This window comes from Lepidochelys olivacea (genome assembly GCF_965140295.1).
Source record: "Lepidochelys olivacea isolate rLepOli2 genome assembly, chromosome: 2".
NCBI classification, from domain to species: domain Eukaryota; kingdom Metazoa; phylum Chordata; order Testudines; family Cheloniidae; genus Lepidochelys; species Lepidochelys olivacea.
Genome location: NC_140412.1, coordinates 179,688,631 through 179,714,948, shown reverse-complemented (window position 1 = coordinate 179,714,948; position 26,318 = coordinate 179,688,631). Strand labels below are relative to the sequence as shown.

At 40.9% G+C, this 26,318-nt stretch overlaps 1 protein-coding gene across 4 annotated transcripts in view; it reads right to left on the bottom strand.

Moving 5' to 3' along the window:
- Window positions 1-26,318, bottom strand: part of AMPH (amphiphysin) — a 167,570-nt gene that overhangs the window by 127,090 nt on the left and 14,162 nt on the right. The gene's annotated exons all lie outside the window — the stretch shown is intronic.

Genomic DNA, 26,318 nt, shown 5'->3' with positions numbered 1-26,318 from the left:
GAATTTGATTATATTGTCATTTCTACTTCAAATGTGTGTGTGCTTCAACCTCTCACTGAAATACAGTGCTATCAGCACAGGTTAATCTGAATACAATTTTTCTCCTGCGCTGCCACTTCCATCATTTTGCATTCCAAGAAGAGAAAAAAGCTTACTAGTCATACCTATGAGGCCAAAATTTAGGCTACTACCTCATAATTAGGTACCTAAGTTAAGATATTTATGAATCTAAATATGGATGTAGAAGTCTAGCCAACCATCTCCCCCACAATTTTAATTTTGTTTGCCATTGTCCCCCTTCCCAATGTAATTTACCCCTGCACAGACACACTTTTCAGATTTTTAATTTGGAATTTATTACAGCAAAACTTGCCACTGCCAGAAAAAAATGAATAAGAACTTGACCTTTGAGACAGAAGAGCTTGCAAAAGCATCAATCAAAATCCAACTGTGCCATTCTGAACCATAATTTAAAAATGAAAACTTGTTAAAGCATTGCTATTCAAGAAGCTACTTACTTCCCCATCATATAATTCAGCCCCTCAAATCTGCACATGAGTTCAATCACAACTTTCAAATACTTGAAAAGCCCTGGCAACATCTGGGGTTGGAAAATTAACTGCATTCATACTTCAAGGATGTCATACTTACTTACTGTATGGACTCTGCAAAGTAAAAGGAATTACATTTTTGTATCCTATCGATGACCCTTATTGCAGTTAAGTTTTCTCCTTACAATGCCACTTGAACATCTAGCTTTGTCATTAGTGCAACATCACTGCTGAGTCACTTCTCCATCTTAAAGATGGATTTCCATAGCTTGCCTAGCTCAAATAAGACTGACCACACCACCAAATAGCAACTGAGAGGCAGAGTGACTGTAATAGCATCACGAGCTGCATTAGCAGCTGATGAGTTGTGCTAATTCCAGCTGTAGCCCATACTCCCTGATGGGCCAGCCAAGTTGAGTTAAAAGCACCACCACAGTTGTGTGAAGGGGTTTTGTGTGTGTGTGTGTGGGACTCAAGATAGGGAGCAATACTTGGGTTATAATTCATGTTAAGATTACAATGAATACAAGCCCTTAGTCCTTTTGGAATCAGATCTCCTCTCTTTGCTTATTATGAAGTACTGCAGAGCGGCACGTACGCTGGGAAATCTAAATACAGTTGACCCAGCAAACAGCACATAAGGACACGGTGTTTCAAAAACATATGGCAGAACAGAATTTTCATTAAGCAATAAAGCATGACAGAAAGGGTGACTGGTTCCTAATCCCTCCCAGAAGTACCACATTGCTAAGTCTTTATTGTGGGATCAAGGGAGTCTGTGTTCCATGTATTGCAAGATGTTACAGTGGCATCTCAGAATGTTAACAGAAATTTGAGGCGAGAACTGCATCATTCACAGTGATTAAATTATTTTGGGACAGACCAATCTGACCAGCCAACCATTTTAATATATTTTAGTAATCTATGCGAGAATCCATGCAAGATTCTGTAACAGCAATCATAATTCCCCAATCAACCAAAGACGTGACATTTATTTATGTCTATGGCATGTTTTGCTTTTTTTATGACCAACGGTAGCTAGTTGATCTTTTTTCTTAAAGCATAATTCTAGGGTACAAATGGCATATTTTTACTCAACCGATCTGCTCTCGGTGCCTTTCAAAGTCACTTATTTTTCTCAATAAAATACATTTTCACTACATTACATTCCTCTTAGCACTGCAGTGCTTATACAGCTGTGGGAAGGAGTACACTAGATTCTATTCTGTTCTGCGATTGTTCACACACTTTAATCACATTCCAATTGCAGAGTCTTTATTGCTGTTAATGTGTAAACAGAAATAACCCAGTCTGACTTTCAGATTAAGTATGCCATGCTGTCAGTTAGGAAAACTATTGGTTTTTTTGTAAACTGAGTAGATTTAATCTGAAAATCATAGAGATACAGCAAGCATGGAATTCAACTATGGCATTTTCACAGAGTGGGCTGTTTTTTTTTCAGAATACAGCCACACTTTCAAAAATTTCTCATGTTTTCCAACTTTATTGCAGGATACATATCGGTGTGCGAGATTTTTATGCGATAACAGATGTATGGCCACAGTGAGAATTATACAGTTCTTCTGAAACACATGCTGCTGTCTTCACACAATTATTTATGGAGCCTTTAATGTTTTCCCTAACTCTTTCCCCACAAAATAAGAGGATAATGCTGGATGACAACAACACTGATCTGGAATTCGGTTAGAGTTTTTCATATCATACAAGATGGAAAGAGAATGGTATAGAATCAAATCTTTTACATCTAGAAGAGACCCCCTAGCCTATCCTTCTTGACAATGCAGGATTGCTCCCTCCAGTATATTGTCTGTTGTTCAGCCAGTCTAGTTTTAAATGCTTCAAGTGATGGGCTCCTACCCCTTCCCCTGAAAGGTTATTCCGCAGCCTTAGAGGAAGGAGAAACATGTATTACTGCTCCAGTGAGTAAACTATCATTCTGAAAATGTAGTTGAATGAAATGAATGCCTCAAGGCACCTTGAAGGAAGAAGCAGAGGAGAAATGGTACCTTCAAAACAGAGGCTGTATTATTAAATAGGAAGCAATCACCACATCTGTGAGGAAGAGATTATTTAAGAAAATAAAGACAAAATGTCTTAATGCCAAACTGTAGACCAACTGTCACATAAACACTGGAAGTTCTTTCTTATCTTGATTATGTTGCAGTCATGTCACACAAATGCTCCATAAGTATTCCAGTAAAAGTTCATAATGTAGAATGGAATTTTTATTCTGTATCTAAGATATGCTTTCAATATTTTAACAAGGTTCTCCCACAACATTTTCCCTCCTTTACCTGTGATAAACCCTGTATAAAAGGGAGCGTGCTTTTGCAAAACAAATGGTGAGGGACTGAGGAATCTATTCAATTGTTTTCCCAGTTACACAAAATAATTTTTCTGTAACCAAGGAGAAAGGTAACATCATGTGGCAAACAAATATACTGTGTGGGTCTGACAGGTGTCTGGTGCTAGGACCCTTCGCAGAGGTGCAGAGCTATTTTGCTATTTCATCCTATTACTGTACCAGGTGGGTTTCATTACTTAGTCAGGAATATAAAAGGGTTGAGAGTTTCTCAAAGACTGAAGGAACTATAGACAGAGGATTCCTTCAGGGAAGAAAACTTAGGAACAGCTAAGTTCAGACTATGGTTTATCTTCTTATTGTAAGTTAATTTAACAAAGGCACGTCCCAGGAAAAGGATACGTTTGGACAATGACCACGTATGAAAAGAGTTATTATAGAATTCTCTTGCTGGAAGTGTGCGTCCTTTGTTCCTGAAAAAGGTTCTGGCTATACTGATGGTGGAGCATAACATTCCATTTATAGACTATATTACTACAACAGATCATAAAATGGAGTCCAATTAACAATATATAGATTATAGAAAAAGTCTAATTTGTACAAGATGCAAGACTAGATTGTTGCTGAAAAGTAGAGTCCAAAAGGATCTCCAATTATTTTTGATGTTTTATAGTTTCACATTTTAGGAACTTTCAAGTGTCTTTAGTTCTCACTTGCCTTCAGCATTTTTGGGCTTTTGCAGCACAGGAAGGTGACAGATATGAGAGCTAAATGAGTATCTTAGTTACATACCAAAACAACAGCTAGTTAGACAAATTCCATGTCCATCTAGTTCAAAGAAAGGTCTTATTATGAAAACAGGGCCATATTTTTAACTCAGCTTTACTGAGACCTCTGTTTTGAACCTTCCAAGCTTCACTCATCACAGGACTGGACTGGAGGGAGGAGATCAAAGATAGGTTGGGGCTATGACACAACTTAGAGCAGCCTCAGGGCTATTATATCTTGTGCCCAACTACATATGACCTCAAGAGTCTCCAGCAGCTGGAAATTGTAGGGATGTAGACCACATCCCTCTTCCTCCTAGAAACAATCTAGTACTCTGGGGGCCAAGACAGGAAAATTATGTGCCACTGTGCCAGATCTCCCTTGAGGAATCTTTAGGAGATAGGGTAAGCTAGTATTATGCCCTGTTACCCCATCATAACAGAGAATCGTCCAGATTCTTTGCTCCACGATGGATCCCCTTCATAACTAACTGTGCTTGCAAAACAGGCAGTTACATGTCTCAGAGACATTAATTGTGCCCAGAGATTGAAGTCACAGAAAGGAAGGCTGGCTTTTAAAAATCTGTCATAGTATCAACAAAAGTAAGGGAATGGAACAAAATGGGGAACTGTGTTATTAAAGTAATAGAAAGTCAAAAAAGAAAGTCAGTTAATGATAACTAGGTTTTTAGCTGAGACTTTTACTAACCCTAATTCAGGAAAAGCATCTCTATTCAAGAAAGGCACTTAAGCACATGCTTAAAAGTTAAGCATATGCTTAAGTGCTTTGTTGAATCAGAGCCTTTGTGATTAATAATCATGCAGACTTTATTCATAGGAGTTATTTCATAGACTTCAAACGAGTTTGTACTCAGTTTGCACATGGGTAAATGATAACACAAGCTGCCAGGCAGGGGAGAATCAGGCTTCATGTGTAATTTTTAAGAGGGTATATGCCATTGGGATACTTGTCTTATTCACATATATTACAAGTCATGCAAATTTTTCAGTGAGTGGAGGTGTTTCACTGTGAATTACTTGGATCACAACAGCAAGCGTCATTCCTCCAAAATGAAATCACTGTCAGGATGGTTTCCTGTCTAGGATAGGATTTTCAAAATGCGCTAAGTGTCTTGAGAGCACAAGTCTCACTGACTTTCAATGGAACTTGTGCCATTTAGTTAAATCACTAAGGCAATTTTGAAAATCTCACCTCTAGTGTCCGGGTTGGGTCCATTTCTAGTATGTGTGTGGAGGTGGGGCGTATATGAGTTTTTATATAAACTATGTCTATAGACCATGCCAGCAACCTGGTATCTGAGCACATAATGACATGGACAGTTTCAGCTTATGTAAGAGATATTTCACTGGAAGAATGAAAAACATATAGCACAGGGGTGGGCAAACTTTTTGGCCCAACGGCCACATCTGGGTATGGAAATTGTATGGTGGGTTATCAATGCTCACGAAATTGGGGGTTGGGGTGCAGGAAGGGGTGAGTGCTCCCGCTGGGGGTGCGGGCTCTGGGGTGGGGCTAGGGATGAGGGTTTGGAAGTGCAGAAGGGTGCTCTGGGCTGAGACCTAGGGGTTCTGAGGGTGGGAGAGGGGACCAGGGCTGGGGCAGCAGGTTGGGGCATGGGAGGGGGTCAGGTTGCAGGCTCTGGGTGGCGCTTACCTCAAGCAGCTCCCGAAAGCAGCAGTATGTCCCCCCTCTGGCTCCTACGCGTAGGGGCAGCCAGGGGGTCCACATGCTGAGCTGCAGGGACAGCACTTGAGGCGGGGGCAGCGTGCGGAGTCCCCTGGCTGCCCCTACACACACATAGGAGCCAGAGGGGGGACATGCTGCTGCTTCCGGGAGCCACAGCACATATGGAGCGGGGCAAGCTCCCAACCCCGCTCCCCAGCTGGACTGCCAGAGTGGGGCAAGCCTCAGACCCCGCTCCCCGGCAGGAGCTTGAAGGCCAGATTAAAATGTCTGATGGGCCGGACATGGCCCACGGGCTGTAGTTTGCCCACCCCTGGTATAGCACATCCCATAGTGATCATTATGCAGTGTATGGGGATGATAGACAACGCTGGTTGGAATAGTGAATAGTGAAATAATTCAGTTAAAAACCTTAGTTTACATTAAAAAATTAAAAATTGTTGCAGAAACATCTAGCCAGCTGATAGTGTTGTTAGCATGATTGAAATCTTTGGGTTTTTGTACACAGAAACTTAGTGCGTGGCAAGCCAAAGTGTGAATGCATTTGGATGTTCCTGACAGCAGACAGGTATGGCACCTTGGTGTTCTGATTTGTTCTGAAGCCTGCAGGGTTTTAAATTAATAACAAAAAATACTATTTTGGGCTTGTCTACATGGAGACTTGGTGCACAACAAGCCAGGGCATAAATCTACAGCATGCTAGCCTGCCACACGCTAACCTGCTGTGTGGACCCTGCTACGACTCACTAAAACGTATGTAGAGCACTTTGACATACTGCAATGGTTTAAGTAAAGATGTGACTTTAAACTGATTTACCTAAACCAGTGTCTGTGGATACACTTATTTCAGTTTAAATCAGGCTTATTTCTGGTTAAATTAAAGTTGATTATTGGTTTAAGATAAACCAAAATAAAACGGTCCACACAGGGTGGACACCAGTTTACATTAACAAGTTTAAAAATCAATTAAAGTCAAACTGGTGCAATTATCTCACGTAGACAAGGCCTTAAAAGATGAAGCAACACAGCAATCAAGAAACACAGAATGAAATTTGGACATTAACAATCTGTAGCTGGAGGGAAAATTTTGAGGAGTTAATTGAAAAATACATTTGAGTAATAAGTAAGTGAAGAAATCACATATCTGGTCAAGCATATTATGCTAGTGGAAAAAGAGACTACATCATTCACAATGAATTATTCACTCAGGTCTAATTAAAACACACATTTGCATTCTCCAGTTCTCATTTATACCTACTCTAAGGCCTATTTGCACTCTCAGGGAGGCGAAAGTTAGCCTTAGTATAAATGAAAATCAGGTCCACAGAGAGGTAAAGGAAAGTAATTTCAGATTTCTCGTGAGAATGATTCAAAGCTGTCTCATATTCTTTGTACATTACTTCCCTAAAGTTTGGTTCAGTTAAGTTTCCTTTTCAGAAGGACAAGATATTGTTTTAATGTCTCTCTCCCCATCTCTCTCTCCCTCTCCCAATAGGGTCAAATGATCAATAAACTACAATTTGGTAATATGGAGAAACAACTGAAAGAAAATAGCTGCAAGAGATCCAGCCACTGATACAAAATATGCCTATTCCATCCTTAGTAACAGCCAACAGCAAGAGTAACAATTAATTGATGATGGAACAAGGTCTCACGTAAAATCACATTTTACGTCATACTTTTACCGCCCATCCTCTATCTCTCACACACACACATCCATCCATAAGGGGGTGGGGGAGTTATGGATAAGTACAACTATATATTGAGGCTCTTATTGTGGGATTAGGAAAGGCCTGAATGATCAAGGCCATTTATTCAACAGGCTTTTCAGACAACTCTCCACAGCCTAGGGTTGCCACCTGTTCAGGTTTTCCCAGCATCATCCCTTTTTTGAGGTAACTGTCCTGGGAAATCTGTAAAGGTGCTCAGTACAGCTTCCCAGTGGTCCAGTTTTATGAGCTCAGGATGATCCCAGATGTTCCAGGTTTTTTGTACCTCCCAGAACCAACCCTAGCCACTCACAGTTACAGCATTTCATTAATGAGTTATGAAGGACTAGTTGCCAGTGATTCTGAGCTAATGATTGCTAGCAAAAATTCAGATCATATTCAGTTACAGTAGAAAAGAAAAGTGTTAAAATTTATCTAAATTTATCTCTCTCTCACCCCCACCCCCAAGATGAAAGCAGTATAGATTCACTGACACTTTGAAGTCTTAGCATGGAGGAGAAAGGGATGCGGGGGAGGGGGAGGGAGGAGCTAAGAGGAAGGAAATACCGTCTTAGGAAAACCAGATGAGTGAACTCCCAGATCACATTTTTTCTCTCAGGGATTTACGCAACAGATGTATGAACCAGAACTGTGAAAATCTAAACTTTTTCTCAATCTCAGGGGTTTATATTAAACAGAATACATCACTAGCCAGGTCATTTAGCTCTAATTCAGCCGCATATTGCAAGTGCCCAAAAAGAAAAAAATGTTTTGTTTTGGGGTTTCTCCTCCTCTCTCACATTGTGTCTCCCTCACATGCACAAAGGCACACATTCCTTCTTTCTTTCAGCGCTCAGCAGGGTGACCGGATGTCCCGATTTTATAGGGACGGTCCCAGTATTCAGGGCTTTGTCTTATATAGGTGCGTATTATCCCCCAGCCCTGTCCTGAGTTTTCACATTTGCTGTCTGGTCACCCTAGCACTCAGTATGTTCTGAAATGGAACACAAAACCAAAAAGTTTCTCCTTTTGGACTGAATCTCACAATGTTAAAAAGCATAAGAGGACTAAGGAGGGAAAGCGAAGGTGCAAGCCCAAGCTGGCAATGAAAACAAACACCAAAAAAGTGTGTTGTGTTTGAATTCAAACTTTCAGGGCATGCACAATCTCTTCTCGTCTCACAAAGCACTGCCCTCTTCCATCCTACAGGAACTTAACTTGGGAAACAGCAGAAAACAAAATGGGTCAAGAAATCATACTGAATGTGATTATGAAAATAATACTTCAAAGCAGAAATATACCATTGATCTTTTGACTGTTATAGGCTTTTTCTTGAAACTCTCAAGGAAATTAATAAACATCAAGGGCCAGATTCTGGCTCACTCTGCTCAAATATGCAAGGGGGAAGTGTTTGGAAGGAAACTTTCTCCTTCTTATTCATCCACACAAATGCCAACTACAATCCTGGTTTTTGTGTCCCTTGGCTGCAAACACAAGGCAGCAGAAGAGGCACTGGATAATCCAAAGGAGGCCTATAGGCCTGCCCCTTTCTAAAATCAGCTGGTGGTTCTCAGGGCTGGCACTGTGGGGTGGTGGTGGGGAAGGCTTGCTGTAATTCTAACACACACATACCCCATCTATCCCCTCTAGGCATGCTGCCTCTATCTCTCTCTCTCTCTTCTCTGCAGATGGAATACCTCCAGCTATTGATGTAATGATTGGTCACAGTCCTTTTCATGCAGTAGTGGCTCTGAAAGCTGCAACATAGCCTTTATTAAGCCTCTCATCATCCTGTAAAATACCTAAGGACAAATCATGACATGCATTTTACAGATGGGTAAGCTGAGGAACAGAGAGTTTAAATGACTTGCACAGAGTCACACAGCATATCAGTGGCAGCATCAGAAACAGAACTCAGGGGTCAGTCTACTTGAAACACTTTCTTTTTCAGTGCAATTTACAGCCCAATTTCAAAGGGTATTTCTATGCTACAGAGACTATACCGACATAGCTACATTGCCACCTCCCTGAGCAACAGCAGCTAGGTCCACAGAAGCATTTTTCCACTGACCTAGCTACATCTATGCTGGGGGTTAGGATTTTCACATTCCTGATTGACATCAATCTAAATTTTAAGTGTAGACCATGCCTAAGTAGATTTCTAAGTGCAATCTATTGTACCTGAAATAAAAGATTTAAATGGCGGTATTTCTCCACTAAATACAGTTGTTTATTAATGATCCTTTGATCCCTGTTTTCTTTTCTCCTTAAAATGATCTGAACATATTCCATTGAAATCAGAACATTTTGGAAAAAACTGAAGATGAAAAAACAAATTAATAAAGATTTTAAGGTTAACAGACACTTAGTTAAAAGTACCCCAAACATGTTTCTTAGACTTTTTTCCAACAAACATACCAAAAAATAAACCCATTGAGCCCTCTTAGCTCTGTACAATCACAAACCTACAACTGCTATTTCCTGGCAAGGATTCTTCATTTAAAAATAAATATGTTGCTACTGAGAAAACAGATCATTCTTTTAGGGATAACTTTTTTCAGAGGCGCTTTTTCAGTTTGAGATTGTACTCACTGGCTTTGCTTTGATGTTTAAAAGAAAGCAAGGAAAAAACAGCTACGAACTATCAACAACAAAAGCATATGAATATACTTCACTCCACAGCAACTAGTACAATGAAAATTAAGTATGATGACGACATGTAGAATATGCACTACCTACGTTCTTTTGGATAACTCTTTATAATCTAACCTGTAGCACTGAAAATATTCAAAGACCTATTAGTTTTAGCCATTTACTTCAATAGTTTTGGTTTAACTTGGCACGTCTATAGAAATATATAATTAATTGCTGCATTTTCATTCAGGATGGAAACATACTTGGCCAAACTCTGCCCTCATTTAAAGTGAGGTCAGGGAGATTGCAAGGACATCAGAGGGCACCCAGTCAGTGGGGGATTGGAGAGGAAGAGGCACGGCTGGGGAGAGGACGTGACTTGCTAAGGGGCACTGGTGTATTCAGCCCTGGTGAGAATGCTTAGTTTTTGAGCTGGTAAGTGTTGGTTAAATTGTTCAATGACTGGAGCCAATCCTAAGAGATGCTGAGCATTTCCTGTAAAAGTCATTTTGCACTTTCATGTGGTACTTATCAACTTGAATAATCAGGCCCTTATAACTGGGCAACTCCATTGAGCCTGGCGAGGTTACCCTGGTGCAAGTGAGGGAAGAATTTGGCCCACTGTAGCTATGTATTTTGTAATCAGTTAAACAGTTTTATTCTGCTTCCAGGAGCAGATGGGGTGGCTCAGTGATTTTACCACCAAGAGGGTATTTGCCCAATAAATGTCAAACTCCCTCTGCTGGAGATGGTTACAGGCCATGCATTTAGGTGCATCCTGATCTTGATGCCCACCCGTAGGTTGTTTGGTTTAATGGGCCTCACACATGCATCAAAATAAGAGTGATGTCCCTTGGATTCTGACTACATGAACAGGGTTAAGAGGAAAACCTTCAGTACTAAACCAGCACACTCATGGCAGAATCAGTAGCATGCCATTTTTGCTATGCAAGAAGTAGTTTACACTTGACTAAATAGTTAAGTGCTCCATTGTGCCTTTAAGGTAGAGCCCTACACTGGGTGCAGCGTGATGATGCACCATCCTCAGACTGTCTGTTGCAGCTCCAAGGAATTGTAAGTGTGGGGGGAGGATGGTCCCTTTAAAAGGGTGCATTGACCACTTCCCTTTCTGCTCTGCCATCTCCACTAGCCAATAAGAAGTGGTGCCTGACCACCATCTTGCCCCTTTGCTATCATAATCCGGACATTATAGATAAACCAGCTACAGCAATACCACACTGTGCCTTGTGAAAGGATATGAGAGAGTGGGGCACTGCATTGCACTACCTTTGTGCTTCTCCAATCCCCAGCACGGAGTGGTTTGGACCCCCAGCACAAGTTTGAGGCCAAGTCAAGGTTAGGGTGTTTTCCCTATACCAGGAGAATCACCATCTGTCCAATTTGGGCATCTTTATGGTACCTGTGCATTACCAGAGAAGCACACAGCGACTATATCTGAGGTCTGCCTATGGTTTTTTGTGCCCTCCTCTCCATCTTCGGATAATAATGCAGACCCAGACCCAGAAATAGTCTTAACTGATCTTTCTTTTCTGTCAGAAAAAATTATGGAGAGAAAAATATTTTTCCAATTCATATTTAAATACTAGGTTTTGTTTACCAGTTATAGTTAAAACAATTTCTGATTGGAGAATATTATGGTCATTACAGAGGGTAAATGATCTCTCTGGATGCGAGTACACACAGCTTCCATTAGCATTAAGGGGAGCTATGCAGGTGCACCCAGGGAAGAATAGATTCTATCAGATATGCAAAAGTCACACAATGTTTAAAAAAAAAAAAAAAGGTATTTCGTGATGTTTCCCTGCAGGGATCAATTATTCTAATGGTGTATCTCTTACCTAAAATGGGCACAAACATAATCTTGTTTAAAAACCAGTGCACAGTCATGACAACATTCAATTTCAAGAGTATGAGGGATAAATATTTATAGATTTTTTTTTTTTTTTTTTTTACATTTTGCAGTATTCATGCTCAGACCTTCATTAGCAAACCATAATGTCAATGCCGGAAGAAAAGGTTCAACAGAGCTTCCAGAAAACACAGTAACATCCCATTTCATTTCATTAACACTTTAAAAGCTGTGCACTAAAAAGACAACTCACATAACACAGTCTTAGTGGTGATATTTTTGGACCAATTCTTATCTCACCCCAGTTTTACACTGGTGGGACTTCAATGAAGAATTACTTCTGTTACCTGTGAGCATGCATACCTGACAGTTTCCCATCTGTACAATAAGATTTTTGCTAACTCTGTACTATAGAATCATACTGTCCTTCACCCTAACAGATCAAAGACATGGGAAGGCTAGGGGATATCATCCAATCTATAATCTTTGCCTCCAGAATAGTATTTTCCTTGCTGCAATTATTATTTGTATTACTGCAATGCTCGGAGGCCCCAGCTGAGATAGGCTCTGTTCATACACACAGTAAGAGATGTGTAGGCCTCCGGATAGGACACTGGACAGGCAGTCAGGAGTTGCATTGTATTCAATGTGTTGTATTCCCAGCTCTGCCACTGACCTGGGCAAATCACGTTACCTCCTTCAATTTTCCCTTTCACCTTGGTTTCATTTCCAATGACATCAGCACATCAACAGCCTGAAATGGTTTGTTTCATGATGCGATAGAACCTTGCTAGTCCATACTTCGCTAAACTTCACACCTGGACAAAAAAAAAATCTGTCCATCTTTCTTTATCTCTCAGAAAAGATTCAACAGAAATAACAGAGGCAATAGTGATTTGCTATAGCCCTACGGTCTCTCTCTTTTTTTACGCAATTCATTACAAAACGTTAACAACTTGTACATTATAAAGTTTTATAATAAATAATTAAAACTGGCCTATATTTGTCAGAATCAGTTAAAGTACATTTGGTGATATTTATTACCTTTGTTGTGTTATGTGTTGATGTTCTCATTACTTTGCAAAATGCATAATTTGCAGTGGATTTACCTGTCTTTACTGCAAAACAGCCAGGTTCTACTGAAATGCTAATATTGCACCTTTACTTTATATCAGCAGGGTGGGTCAGAATTCATGGCTATGCAGTTTTAGAGAAAATAAACTAGCAGGTTACAAAATGTCTTTTCTCCACAGCTCACCTCCAGCTCTCCTTCCCCGCAGGAGAGCAGCCAATAGTGAGACTTCAAATAAAATAGGAACAAACATCAAAGTCAGGAAAAATACTCAGATAATTAAAATTTCTTCTCAGACATAAAGAGTACCATTATATATAATAGAACTGAGGACCAACAATAGCCTGGAGTACAAATTCTGTATTTAATAAAGGTTGCAAGTCCAACTTGTAGTATCTATGGGAGACATAAGATTGTTCCACTCATAAAGCCTTTGCCTGTTCAAATGGCCCTTTCTACCTTCAGTGGGTTAAAGCCTTTTATATCATTTGCCTTTGAAAAAGAGGTTTTGATCCATTCTCCTAAAGATTATTTTGATATTTTCATCTCTCTTGACCTTGGGTGAAAAGTCACATGACAGACCATATATTTTCTCAAATTGTTTGTTCTTCTTATAGTCTACTAGCCGAATTCTGCCCTCACACCCATTCAGAATCACTGAACTCACTAGATCAATCAAAGTAAGTGAATCTAAGCCTGAGTTAGTGTAACATATCCTTCCCTCCCTCCCATGTGCTGCATTGACTTAGACACTCACACATTTACCAATATGTAACTTACACCTCCACATAGACATCACCTCTGATCTTGGCCCACTGAGTCTCACTGTGTGAAATGGGGTATAAATGGGTGTAACTCACAAACCAATGGGGTCCTAAGACAGGCGGATAGCTAGCAGGAGGCTCTGAGAAAGTGTATTTTACAATAATCCTCACCAACATATTATTCCAGACCCTCAGAGTGTAAATTACACCAAGTTAGATTAGAACTCAGTCATACCTCAGTAAGTGTAAGTAGATCTAAGGAGGTCTAATGTATACTAGCTTATACATAACCTTTTCATGTGGATCATGAATGCCAAAGTGAGGTAATTTTTGCCCTTTTGTGGTTTTGCGACTCTGCTAACACTGAGATTGTGCCCTGATCTTTCTTTTTTATGCTTCAGAAGAGGGCAAAACAGGGAGCTCCTTATCTTCCATGATCAGCAGAATATTGCATTCACCCGGAAAAGCCTTCAACAACTCTTTATCATTATCAAATATGCAATCCTTGGCCTAAGGTAATTCTTGGTGCTACTGACACCAAAGTGAGTTGAGTTTGGCCTATGGTCTATCAAATGTCATAAAGGTAGCTCCAAAATTCTTCTTGCTAATATAATGGATAAGAAAACTAATGTAAAAGGATAAACAATGTAGAAAGAATAACTGTATTGGTTCAGAGGACAGTTTAATCAGAGACTGAAGACGTACATTCAGATACTATAAAAGGCAGTCCTGATTCTGGTGGCTATAATAAACTTGACACCCCCATAAAACAAGTCACAGATGGGTGAGTCCAAATGGGAACTTCTCCATCCACCTGAAGCACACAACTAAGGGGTAGATTGTGACCTACAGCTGCAGCCTGCGTTGAAGAGAACATAGAGGGCTGCTCTGCGGATGCTGCCACACTTCTTCCTGGGATTCATGCTGCAGCTGCTTCTCCACTGCCTGCCTTTCATAGGTGTAATCATGAGAGACAGGGGTACAAAATCACGAAGATGGGTCCCTTGGTTTTACTGTTTGGCTTATGTCCTTCTCAATGCACAGCAGAACCCACGCACTCCCATTCTTGTCCCCTTCCCCATCCCCAGTCAACTATTTTTGTATGGCTGCAACACTGCTCTCCTATCCTGGATTTCAGAGATGTGCGGTGACATGGCTTAAGGGAATCAGTTCTGGTTTTACCTCTTGTGATATAAGATATTTACCTCCTTGTGCCCCCTTCCCTTTTGCACATAAGAAAACACTGTAAATATTTTCCAGCATTACTAATGCATGTGGGTATAACATCTGAGAAACAGTGAACTACATTAAGCATCTATTCATCCCCAGAAAACCAATGCTAATTTTATTTTCCTGTTGATTCTAAGTTCCTTGAGCTGAAGCATGACATACATGGGCTCAGTCGTCTTTCAAACTGGATAAAACTATGATAGCAATTTGCTTGCACAGTAACTGAAGGGAAGATTCTTTTGGTACGTTGACTTATTTCATTTCAGCCTAATGACTGTGCAACCTGATGTGGAAGAACTATACCAAATTCTGAAGTCCTCTGTGGGGCACTAATAAGATAAATGGAAGCTCTGAAGGAGGCACGCTTTTGCCCATGTTACCACATCTATGCTGAATACCATTGTGCCTTGTGTACCAAGTGATATCTTGCTTCAGTATCTGACTCACTCTAACACATCTCAGAACTCCATAAATTCTTATGTCTGAAATGCTCTATTTGTCACATGCTCTCTTCTTAGCCCATTTAACCTCCTGATGTTTACTTAGGTGTTCCCACACCCCTTCGCCCGTATTGTCATGTCCCCTAAAAGGAGCAGCGATGTATCACAGTCCAATGCATAGTCCAACCTGTGGCTGGCCTGGGGATCATTTGCTACTCCTGAGGTTCCAAACTGTGGCCCTTGTGGGCAACTGGGGTAAGAAAAAAAACTGTGAATTAAAAATGCACCCCAGGCAGTGACTTGTGATTCAGCTGAAGAAGTTTGGGAAAGTTACAAAGTGGTGAAAGAAAGAAAGAAAGAAAGAAAGAAAGAAAGAAAGAAAGAAAGAAAGAAAGAAAGAAAGAGGACCTTTCTCACTTTATTGCATTAAATGACAAAAAGGAAAAAGGGGGGAGAAAGGAGAAAAATTGAAAAGCCAGAAAATGAAGTTTTGAAATGTCTGGTTTTGATCCAAAAAATTGAAAAACTGGAAACTTTTCAAAGAACTTTCTGATTTTGAAAAAGGTTATTTTTTCACTAAAAAAACAGATTTGAACAAAACATTTTGAACAGTTCTCAAGTCAGTTGGGCTACAGAAGTAGAAGTGAGAGCAGAACCTTTCTCTTGTAAGCCATAATCATTAAAGAATGGGTTTGTTTCAATGGAAAACTTTGACAAAACGAAAAGAAAAGCCATTTTCTTTAGACTTTTCATTGAAAAACCCAAAACCAGAAAATTTCAGCCAAAAACCAAAACCTTCCCAGTTTGGGGTTTATGTTTTTTTGACAAAAACTCAACTTTTTCCACACGAAGCAGACACTTTTATATAAATTTTCATTGTGTCAAAAACAATTTTCTGTAGAAAAAAAACTTCATAGCTTTAACATTTCCTGAAAAGCAACCACTGTACAAGTACTTATCCCCAGTTCTGTAATTTAAGAATGCAATAGGTCCATGACATTGCATGGTGCCTCTTTGTACTCTCCACAATGTGACGGGTGCAATGGAATGCTTAACTATATAACACTGAGTTTTAATGACAGTGGGAGCACTGTAACAGTGGTGTGCAAATTTAAATAAAAATAATAACACCAAAATTTCCCGTGTTCCCAAAGGGAACCCAATACTACTCTACAGAAATAAACCTCAGAGCTAGAATATTACCAAAATTTAAAAGACAAAAGCTTTTTTTGAAAATGGGAACTGAAGAAAGTTTCCTTCAGCCCCTTCACAGCAGAGGTGGAACTTCTGTGTTTGGCAGAAGTTAGCATCTGGGCTGCCTATGGTTGACAGCTTTGTACGGCCTCTCCCTCCCCAGAGAGAGAGAGAGAAACGATGTCCCTATACTGAAAGTTATATGGATACGCACAACAGAAGAACAACTCCTTTCTTTGTGCGTGACACGACTCTCCACTCCAGAACCTTACAATATTTCAGGAAGGTAGTATTTTTATTACACAACAGAAAAAATGGAAAACAGGAACATTCTATTCTTATTCCAGCTGCCCTAACACATATAATAGCTCAGTGGTTTTCAACCTGTCATCCGTGGACCCCTGGAGGTCTGCAGACTATGTCTAAGGTTTCCACAGGGGCCCACACCTCCATTTAAAACTTTTTAGGGGTCCACAAATGAAAAAAGGTTGAAAACCACTGCAATTAAAAGGCCTTTTTTTAAATAGAAAAATATTAATTTTTTAAAGGAAAAGAGAATAAGAGGCATACTAATGTTAACTTAAATTCTAAGGGAGAGATCCTGAGTGAGACAAATGAGAAAACTGTCTCTCTAAGACAGCTTTCCGCTTCCATGGTCCTAGGGACACCTAAGGGCTACTCTCCATTACTTCAGCTAGAGCAATCTCCCAGAGTGGCACTCTGCCACATGAGGGTTAGCCAGACTGTGCCATGAGCACTCTTGGAAAACAGCAGGGCTCTCTGAGGACCTTCAGATGTCAAGAGGTGAACAAACAATCTCAATTCTCCCCACTCTACCAAAACAAAAGAACACAAAATGCAAAAGCTCCAAACTAGAAATAGACCAAAGAAAGAAAATGAACATTTGAGTTACCCCAGGGCATTCAGCTCTTGTAGGCAATCCCTCCAAACAGAAAGGAGTGTGGAAAAACGAAAATCTGCATTGCTCAAAATCATATCTGAATTTCTGCTCTGGGATGATGTTAAGAGGACAAACAGAAACTCAAATATAAATTGCATTGTTCACAGGGACTTTGTCAAATAAAACTGGTTTACTATGAATAACAGCTCCCAGCTATTTATGGTATGTATCAGTCATTACTGTGAGGATTAGTTAGTAGTACAGCACGTCTGCCATGTAAGCATCTACATATGTGCTGCATAGTTTTTACTATTATATATCCTCGTTACTGATGTTCAATTTATTTGAATTGGTGGAAGGAAGCGCTCCAAACACGATGCTGGAGACCAACTTATTGGTGCCAAATACATTGAAAAAATTTCTAACAAAAGTTAATCTCTGTGAAAATACCATCCCTTGTGTTACTGATGGTCAGTGGGACCTTGGTTGATTTGCTGTATAATTGCTGGTTTGCAACCACATTCTGACACTTCCATGATAAGAAATACCTTACTCCAGGAGTACTCCCGCAAAACCAATGGAACTACTCATGAAGTGAGATAGTATTTAATAATGGCAAAGGTAAGGTTATCAGAAGCTGGCCTTAGTAAGCTAAAAGTCTGTGTGGGCTTCATTAACTTACACGTTCAGTTAAATAAAATAAAATAAAATAAAATAAAAGAGCAGCAAATTCTGCTTTCAGTTAAATTCATGCAACCCCACTGATTCCAGCAGACTTCTGCAGGTGAATCAAAGATAAAATTTGGCCCACAGTCTGTGTAACTTATTCATTGGCCCAAATTCTCAAGTTTTCCTACAGTACTACTTCCACCCCCTTTTGAGCACACACCCTTGTATCTGATACCCTTTTGAGGAAGCACATAAAATTTTATCCAGCAGAATGCCCACATTTCATAGCTTTAGTAAGGGAACCCTGGACCAGCCTGTGTATTTCACTTTTTCAGCTCAGTGACCTATCCCATGAAATCAGTGTTCAAGCCCTGAATGTCAAGTGTTGTGTTATCAAGATATCCAACAACTGTTTCCCTTTTCTAGTCTTCGGGCCAGATCTTCAACTGGTATAAAGTGGCATAATTCCATTGAAATCAGTTCCATTGAAATATGCAGATTTACACCTGCTGAAACTCTGACACAGATTAAGGAAAGCTGCAAATTTTTAGGATTTGGCTCACATGCTGCACATCTCTGACTATGCAGCAAATACAATGTAACAAGTAAATACCATGGAAGTACTTCTTAAATGATATGAAAAGGGAGCAATCAAACTACTCATGTAGCATCAGGCAAGCACCATACAACTGATTGATATAAACAGGCAAAGAAAAATTAGCAAGATTAAAAACAGTGACAGACGGCCCCAGACTGATCTATTAAGCCCTCTGCACTTGTGTGTGGGCGTTTGTTGGGGTGGGGGAAGCAAGCAATAGGCTGATGCGAGTGAGTCTGCATGCAGTCCTTGGAAAATTTTAGCACAAAGTCAACATTGGGCATTTCCCTGCAATGGGATGTGATGGGTTTGCACATTCACTTAAGTCTGCTGGCACAGGTACAATTAGCTGACTACTTCATGGTATCAGCAAAATATAAAACTGCTGATGAACAGAATGTGCATTTTGTCTTATTGTATAAAATCGATACTAAAAGGGGAGGTCAATGAGGAACTATTTAACCCTGGGTCAGATCCGCGGCTGCTGTCACTAGCATAATTCACACAAGTTAATAGAGCTCCATTAATTTACAACAGTTGAGGATCTGGACCCTTACTTTTAACACTGACTAAACAAAAAAAGAAAAGGAGGACTTGTGGCACCTTAGAGACTAACCAATTTATTTGAGCATAAGCTTTCGTGAGCTACAGCTCACTTCATCGCATTTTTGCGAACACAGACTAACACGGCTGCTACTCTGAAACCTAAACAAAAAAATGCTTGTGACTTTAGTGCATGTGTGTATTCACATTTGTAGGTACGTAATAGAGACAACTCTGTAACAATTAAAGGTTAAACTCAGCCCTGTGCAGAGAGCTAGCACAAGACCTATGCACCATTTAAATCTTTAATGGTCCATCGGTCTTGTGTGAGCTCTCTGCATTGGGCTAAATTTAACACAAGGAAAGCTTGATCCTGCTGCCACTGAAGACAACAGGAGCAGAATCAGGCCTTTAAAAGGTAATCCATACTATGAACACTACTAGATAACATCAAGTGCACTTCTGTTTAAGTCTTCTTTAGTCTTAGATAGCTTTGCAACTACTTTAGTGAATTCTCAACCAGACTATTTATATGTGCTAGGCCTCATTTGCCAGAGCACTATTCCACTTTTATATTAATCTGACTCCACTTATATCAGACCCATCATCAATGCCTTCTAAATTTTACACGTTTAAGCCTCTTATTTAATGATCATAGCATCAGATATTACAGTCACCTGTTCATATCCAACATGCGTTATAAAGTACATATGGTTATTCTCCATATCTAATATATAGAAATAGGGTGGAAATGTTTACAAGCAATCAAAGTATATGTGCTGTTCATAGATTTGCTAACCCAGTATTTACCCCTTTCTTTCATCCCAATTTCTAAACTTTAAAAAAAAATTAAGGAAATTCTATGATTTCATAACAGCACACCTCCTGTTAGTAAAGGAATTGCACTTTGCCAGGGAGTCAGGAAGACCTGTGAAAAGTTTGGCTGTGCCCCATCAGACTTTGATTCCTCCCCATGGCATGAGTAGGAAAGCTGAAGAATTTGGCTACTGAGTTTATATTTTGTCAGTCTCTTGGCTGTCCACAAGCTTCCCCTCTTTGAGGGCCCAGTCCAACTACAACTACTGTCAGTGGGAGTGGTGTATTACAGGGCAGGAAGGAGACAAGCGATTTGAAATTGTGACTCTGAAACTTTCATTTCCATAAAAAAAAAATTTGTGAAAACCAAGCACACACATTACAATCCACCAAGGGTGGTTTGGATGAGGCTTAGCGACAATGCCTTGCCTGAAGCTGAGCTCAGAATACTCTATTTCAGGCAGAGCAATAGAGGGATAAGGAGTCCTTTGTATTTATGACCAACTTTCTGCTTATAGAATGATTTCAAGTGCAGTGGATCTAAAAAACAGCAGTCTTCAAGACACATTAACATGTAGTCAAATCTGCTTCAGGTATTTCCATTAATCAGTGACTGTGTGAAACAGAACACTTATATAATGGAGGGTAAAATTACTTCCTTTTTCAACTGGTGGAGAGAAGTGGTTACAGTGGCTGAACACTATGGTCTCCATCCTTGACTTCCTTCTGGGTTTAGTGTTTGCTACCGAGAGCAATCCCAGTGATATCACTGAGACTACATCCATTAGTAACTACCAGACCCCGGAATCAATGTTTTCAGGACAGGCCCTATGATAGGACTTAGCAAAGAGGCGCTGTCTGGTCACTGTATGTCACCCGGGAATTTAAACAGTGTGAGAGAGGATTAGTTGCCCCTAAAATGTATGCTTGTGATCCTGATGGTATCCCAATTTTAGGGGTTTTAACAAACCTGATAGAATAGTATCCCCTTTAAAATACACGTTTAAACATTGCCCAGTTAGTATTCATTCTATATTTTTCACATGCAATTAATTCAATTTTTTTCACAGTAATCACCGTAACAACAAAGCCCTCACAGCGAACCTTTTTATTCCAATATCACTCAAGACAAAGCTTACCAAACAGCCTACTTCTGTAGTATGAGACAGAGTGTTTTTCACTTGCAGTGTCACTTCCTATGCTGACCATGGCCATGGCATGACCAAATAAAAGCTTGCACACACTGCTCTACCAGAGTGCTTCAAACTTGGAATCAATATTAAGATTAAGAGACTGATTCAGTTTCCCTGCCCATGGAACAGCTGTTGAGTTTGCCAACAAGGGATCCATTTTTGGTGGAGGTTCCTGAGTTGGGCATAGCTGTTTACTAGGTACAAGAATGAGACTAGTAACACATTTTACATAGGCCACCAAACAATTACCCACAGGCAATTAAAATTCTCCTGAGTCCTGCAGTCACACTTAAAAATGACTCTTGACTTATGAAGATGTCATAGAAACCAACACCTGTGTGTGTGAACTAACAACTACCTAAGGTTTTTCCTTAATTTTTATTCAATTTGGCACTCAAAGCAACTTACATTCTCAGCCAACTTATGGATCACCATTTGGATTTTATTCTAATAAGAAATTTTGCAACAAAAGATATAGAACCTATATTTCAGTGGTTCCCAAAGTGAGGTCTCCAGACCCCTGGGGTCACCGGTGGTTACACAGGGCTCTGTCCCTTGAACCATGGCCAGAATGCACCAAAACAGCATTCCAGCACTTTTGCCACATGAAGGATGCCATTTTGTTCTTGGGCAGGGGCATTTCAGTAGTACTGGAAAGGAAAGGAGTCTAGGACAACTAGGTAGATGCCAAAGGTGTCTTTGGTGGAAAAAAGTTTGGGAACCACTGCTACATTTGAAACAAACAATGCTGGAAACCTTATATAAAATATATCAGCTCAGCAAAAGTTTCAGCCTGTTTAGTGTCTTTGGAACACACTATTCTAAGCCCAGCATTAAGATTTCATAGCAACTTTTAATGGACTTAAAATCAAAAGCGGAAAATATATTCAAATGCTGTGGAACAGAGACTGCCATCTACACAGCGTTGAATCTAGGAAGATGTTGCCATTGAGCCAAATTCTAAACTGCTGCATCAAGCAAAACTCCACTTAAGTCAGTTGGACTTTTCCTTAGTTTAGGACCAGACTTTGCCCCCCAGTTCACTGTTGAAAGCTTTGACTTACCTGTTTGAACTCCTTCCACTAACTTCCCCGCTTCCTAGCTAACTTGCTCACCTTTCAATAGCTTCCCCTTACATTTCAGAATTTCACCCGAGGTGTATGTGTACTGTAGATTTTCAGAACATATTTGGCCTTCCATCACATTCCCAATTAGTAGACCTCTGCCCACCCAAATATGAAACTGTGGTAGCAGAATATCATGGGTCAAGAGAACCAGGAGCAACCAGACTTGCCAACTCTCACAATTTTAGGGCTTAATCCTGTGTCCATTGCAGTCATAGAATCATAGAATCATAGAATATCAGGGTTGGAAGGGACCCCAGAAGGTCATCTAGTCCAACCCCCTGCTCAAAGCAGGACCAATTCCCAGTTAAATCATCCCAGCCAGGGCTTTGTCAAGCCTGACCTTAAAAACTTCTAAGGAAGGAGATTCTACCACCTCCCTAGGTAACGCATTCCAGTGTTTCACCACCCTCTTAGTGAAAAAGTTTTTCCTAATATCCAATCTAAACCTCCCCCACTACAACTTGAGACCATTACTCCTCGTTCTGTCATCTGCTACCATTGAGAACAGTCTAGAGCCATCCTCTTTGGAACCCCCTTTCAGGTAGTTGAAAGCAGCTATCAAATCCCCCCTCATTCTTCTCTTCTGCAGGCTAAACAATCCCAGCTCCCTCAGCCTCTCCTCATAACTCGTGTGTTCCAGTCCCCTAATCATTTTTGTTGCCCTTCGCTGGACTCTCTCCAATTTATCCACATCCTTCTTGAAGTGTGGGGCCCAAAACTGGACACAGTACTCCAGATGAGGCCTCACCAATGTCGAATAGAGGGGAACGATCACGTCCCTCGATCTGCTCGCTATGCCCCTACTTATACAGCTGCCATTGACTTCAATGGGACAGAAGCAGGCACTTATTGCAAATCTTATGATGTTTATTTTATTTCTTAAAGCCCTGGTGGCTGGAATCAAGAAACTGAATGAAAATCTCAGCTTTCATGGGGAAAAAAGTTATTAACTCCCATAATTACAGAGAAAAGTTTAAAAATGTGAAGTAAGTGCACTTTTAACATTTAACAGAATGCAGGAAAAAAAATAACCTAACGTTTTAAAAATCTCATTATTTTGTGTGTCTGACATGACTTTTGAAGACTTAGGGTTGGCCATTCTGCAACCAGCACAGAGCCGTGCAGCACAAGATAAATAAATAGCCCTAAATAAGCAAGTTCTAGCTGTAAATGGTTTTTGCATTTGAGCTCAGAAGTACTTTTCTACTAATCCTACAAGAGAAGAGTCAGATAGAGAGGGAGAGACTCAAAGAAAGAACAAAGGATAGGAGAAAAGACAGACAAAGAAGAGGGTGGGGTAGGAGAGAAATTTGGAAGATGAAGAGATAAACACAAAAGGGAAAATTTAACAGACTAATCCTAAAAAAATGGGCATGTTTAATCTTGAGAAAAGAAGACTGAGTGGAGATCTGATTGCAGTCTTCAAATATGGTAAGGGATGTTAAAAAGAGAACCTAAAACATAAGACCAATAGTCTATCTAGCCCAGTATCCGGTCTTCCGACAGTGGCCAATGCCACATGCTTCAGACGGAATGAACAGAACAGGTAATCATCAAGGGATCAATCCCCTGTCATCCACTTCCAGCTTCTGCCAATAAGAGGCTAGGATCACTCAGACCACAATGTTGCATCCTGACCATCCTGGCTAACAGCCATGGATGGACCCATCCTCTATGAATGTTTCTGGTTCTTTTTTGAACTAGATAAGTTTTAGTCTTCAGAATGAGTTCTACAGGTTGACTGTGAATTGTGTGAAGTACTTCCTTTTGTTTGTTTTAAACCTGCTGCCTATTAATTTCATTGGGTGATAGGTTTTGTGTTATGTGAAGGAGTAAATAATATTTCTTTATTCACTTTCTCCACACCAGTCAAGATTTTATAGACCTCTGTCACATATCCCCTCTTAGTCATCTCTTTTCCAAGCTGAAAAGTCCCAGTCTTTCTAATCTCTCCTCATACAGAAGCTGTTCCATACTCCTAATCATTTGTGTTGCCCTTCTTTGTACCTTTTCCATTTTTAATATATCTTTTTTTGAGATGGGGCAACCAGATCTGCATGTGGTATTCAAGATGTGGGTTTACCATGGATTTTAGAGAGGCAATATGACATTTTATATATACATATATATGATATGAGGAGGATGGTGATCAGCTGTTCTCCACATCCACTGAAGGTAGGACAAGAAGTAATTGGCTTAATCTGCTATAAGGGAGATTTAGTTTAGATATTAGGAAAATCTTTCTAACTACAAAATAGTTAAGCAGTGGAATAGGCTTCTAAGGGTATGTCTACACTACGAAATTAGGTTGATATTATAGAAGTTGATTTTTAGATATTGATTTTACACAGTCGATTGCGTATGTCCACACTAAGCGCATTAAGTCAGCGGAGTGCATCATCACTACCGTGGCTAGCATCGATTTACAGAGCGGTGCACTGTGGGTAGCTATCCCACAGTTCCCGCAGTCCCCGCCACCCATTGGAATTCTGGGTTAAGCTCCCAATGCCTGATGGGGCAAAAACATTGTTGCGGGTGGTTTTGGGTACATGTTGTCAGTCGCCGTGAAAGCAATGGAAGACAATCGTTTCGCACCTTTTTTCTGCGCAGATGCCATACCATGGCAAGCGTGCAGCCCGCTCAGCTCAGTTCACCGACACTGCCGCTGTTGTGTCCTGGGTGCTGCTAGCAGCAGACGGTACAGTAGGTCTGCGAACCATCGTCATCCACTGCTTTTGCTGCAACTCTGCTCTCCTGCAGCTCAGAGCATCTGTTCTGGTCCTCCTGGTGCTGCTAACTGTCATCGTACACCGCTTCCGCTGCAACTCTGCTCTGCTGCTATTGTCTCAATAGCGAACTTCTCCATGCTGTCTGTCATGGGCTCCCGGGTACGTGTGTTCTTCCTCGGGAAATGTGTGCGGTGCTAACTGTCGTCCTCCACCACTTCCGCTGCAACTCTGCTCTCCTGCTCTCATGAATCCACCTCGCAGGTCCTCTCGTCGTTCTCTATAAATATCTATTCTCGTGGCATCCATCTTTAGCCATAGCTTCCACTGCAACTCTGCTCTCCTGCAGATACTATCCCAAGGCAAGCATGGAGGCCGCTCAGATCACCGTGGCAGTTATGAGCATTGTAAACACCTTGCGCATTATCCTGCAGTATGTGCAGAACCAGAACCTGCAAAAGCAGGTAAGGAGGCGATGGCAGCGCAGTGACAAGAGTGATGAGGACATGGACACAGACTTCTCTCAAAGCACGGGCCCTGGCAATTTGGACATCCTGGTGGCAATGGGGCAGGCTCATGCTGTGGAACGCCGATTCTGGGCCCAGGAAAAAAGCACAGACTGGTGGGACCGCATAGTGTTGCGGGTCTGGGATGATTCCCAGTGGCTGCGAAACTTTCGCATGTGTTAAGGGCACTTTCATGGAACTTTGTGACTTGCTTTCCCCTTCCCTGAAGCGCAAGAATACCAAGATGAGAGCAGCCCTCACAGTTCAGAAGCGAGTGGCGATAGCCCTCTGAAAGCTTGCAATGCCAGACAGCTACCGGTCAGTCAGGAATCAATTTGGAGTACGAAAATCTACTGTGGGGGCTGCTGTGATCCAAGTAGCCAATGCAAATCACTGGGCTGCTGCTATCAAGGGTAGTGACTCTGGGAAACGTGCAGGTCATAGTGGATGGCTTTGCTGCAATGGGGTTCCCTAACTGTGGTGGGGCGATAGACGGAACGCATATCCCTATCTTGGGACCGGACCACCAAGGCAGTACATAAACCGCAAGGGGTACTTTTCAATGGTGCTGCAAGCACTGGTGGATCACAAGGGACGTTTCACTGACATCAACGTGGGATGGCCAGGAAAGGTACATGAGGCTTGCATCTTCAGGAACTCTGGTCTGTTTGAACAGCTGACCAGATCAGAAAATAACTGTTGGGTATGTTGAGAAGCCTATAGTTATCCTTGAGGACCCAGCCTACTCCTTAATGCCATGGCTCATGAAGCCATACACAGGCACCCTGGACAGTAGTAAAGAGCTGTTCAACTATAGGCTGAGCAAGTGCATAATGGTGGTAGAATGTGTATTTGGACGTTTAACAGCACGCTGGTGCAGTTTACTGACTCGGTTAGACCTCAGCAAAACCAGTATTCCCATTGTTATTGCTGCTTGCTGTGTGCCCACAATATCTGTGAGAGTAACGGGGAGATACGGG